This window comes from Octopus bimaculoides, chromosome 10, assembly GCF_001194135.2.
Source record: "Octopus bimaculoides isolate UCB-OBI-ISO-001 chromosome 10, ASM119413v2, whole genome shotgun sequence".
Classification (NCBI taxonomy): Eukaryota; Metazoa; Mollusca; class Cephalopoda; order Octopoda; family Octopodidae; genus Octopus; species Octopus bimaculoides.
The window spans coordinates 15,862,810-15,865,036 of NC_068990.1; the positions used below are offsets into that span (position 1 = coordinate 15,862,810).

At 38.6% G+C, this 2,227-nt stretch overlaps 1 protein-coding gene across 1 annotated transcript in view; it reads left to right on the forward strand.

Moving 5' to 3' along the window:
• The window catches only part of LOC106879895 (WD repeat-containing protein 35), a 99,754-nt gene that overhangs the window by 51,107 nt on the left and 46,420 nt on the right, over window positions 1-2,227 (forward strand). The window lies entirely within an intron of this gene.

Here is a 2,227-nt window from a genome sequence, read left to right on the forward strand (position 1 = left end):
ACCACCACCACCACCACCACCACCACCACCACTATTGCCACCTGTGAAAATCCCACAGATTTCACTAGTAAACACCGAGAGCTTTAGTTGTCTGTAATTACTGTGTTGGTGGAGACATTGGTCAATCTGGGGCTATTGTAAAAGACACCTGCCTGTGGTGCTATGCAGTGGGATTGAACCTAAAACCCTGTGGGTGGGAAGTAAACTTTTCCTTTTTAACCAGACAACCATGCCTGTGCCTCAAAATGTTCCAGGCCAGATCAACTCATCTTTTACTCGCACAAGAGAATTTTCAAAGCCTATGACAAGGGTGCTTCAACTTGTACATCAGATTGTGATCCAAGAATCCAAGGGTTGGGTAGAGATCTCAGAAAGAGTCTCATGAATTTCTGATGGCAAGGAGGAGCCCAAAGTTAGTTCTCAAGGAGGATCCCCCAGTTCTTTCTCAATGAGGACCCCTCAGACAGCTCAGTGGGGGGAAGCCCCTAGGTACTTTCCTAGGTAGGACCCCCCCCCTGTCACTTCTCATTGAGAAAGCCTAAGTTCTTTCACTTTGAGGAGATCCCAGTTCCATCCTAAGGAGGAGTCCCCAGATCCTTCCCAGGTGAGGTGCAAAATAGCCTCATCGTTCAGCTTTGCAAAATTTTCTTTCAAAGGCCCTGTCTATAGTGTTGGAATACCTTGTTCAGTATGGCCTTCCTTTTTTCTTAAGACAGTATGATATGACTGGGAACTCTGCTACATGCATCTAGCAGTTATTCATAAAATGCATCCTTGTCAGCCTCCAGAGAATCTTTGGTTTGTGCATACACACGGATCAGTGTTTGTTCTCTTTGAGAACTGGGTCTTGAACTGAGCTGTTATAATTCAATCACCTACAATTCTCCAGTCTCTTGCCATTTTAGCAGCTGTAGCATCAAATATCAACCCCTATACCATGAATGTATTGGTCCACATCCCTAGAATACAAAATTGTCTTATTCTCATTGTAGATCTTCCCACCCTTAGTCCAGTTCATCTAAGAGCTTAGCATCACCTGAGAAGATGCAGAGATGCAGGCAACTCAAAACCAGGACAATTGGAAACATGTTGCTAAAGCAAAGTATGATATGATTTGAGGGAGATCTGGTGGCTGTTATTTCTAGCATTTTAAGCAACCACATATAGAGGCTACCTCACTTGTTTGTAATTTAAGCTGTATTTTCTTTGAGAGAATCATTAGGTCAAATGAACCAGAATAAATAAATAGTTTCATTAAAATGTGAACTCCTTTTCTCTTAACTCTTTCACACCAGTGCCAAACCTGACATTTTCTAGTTGTTGGTTATGACACCCTTATTACAAGAATGACATCTAATTACATGCTCTGTTACCAGAAATGCTATTTAGGGTAGAAAAAAAAAGAACAGAAAAGAAAAAATTGTTGTAATTGTTGGTGGTGGTGGCAGTGGCAGCAGCGATGGTGGTAGTAGCAGTGGTATGTTCTCAAATAAGTACATTATTTTGGAACCTACTTGTAATCCATGTCTTATTTGACATCAGAAAACAAACAACACCAACTCGAGTGTTTTATTTGTTTATTGATTAAACAAAAATATTTAGTAAACAAAGCCATCCTATTTATTTATTTATATGTAATATATCAGGTTTATTTCAGTTTTTGTCTTTGGTTTGCACAATTCTTGATGTGGAGTTGTATGTTGAAACATTACGTTGTGTCTCAGGAGGATCAATAAGCCAATAATAATGACTTCCAAAATACAATAAAATATCAGGTATATTTAATGAGAAAAGGGCCTTTAGATTTATTTTATTTATTTTATTTATTTATGTTATTTGTATGGTTGTTTTTTTAAAAAAAAATTCTTTTGATTGACAGCCTCCATTTCAGAAGTAGAGAGGTTGATGAAGATGTTGAAAAGTTTTCAAATTAGATTTGACCTTTAGCCTTTCCCTGAGTCATTCGGTGTAGATGACTATGGGATGGAACAGCTGTTACACACAATCAGTCTAGGGCCACTTTAAAAACAAACAAAACCAAAAACATCATCCAAACTGATTGATAAATCTTCACTCATTAACATACAACAAGACACACCATCTCACTGTATCCTCTTCAGCCTCTTCAACCACTTCTCCAAAAGGGTTTCCAATATTTTGAAACCTGCAAACAGATTCACCTTGTGTAATCTTTATTCTTAGAACTGCAACAGTTTTGACTGGCTCC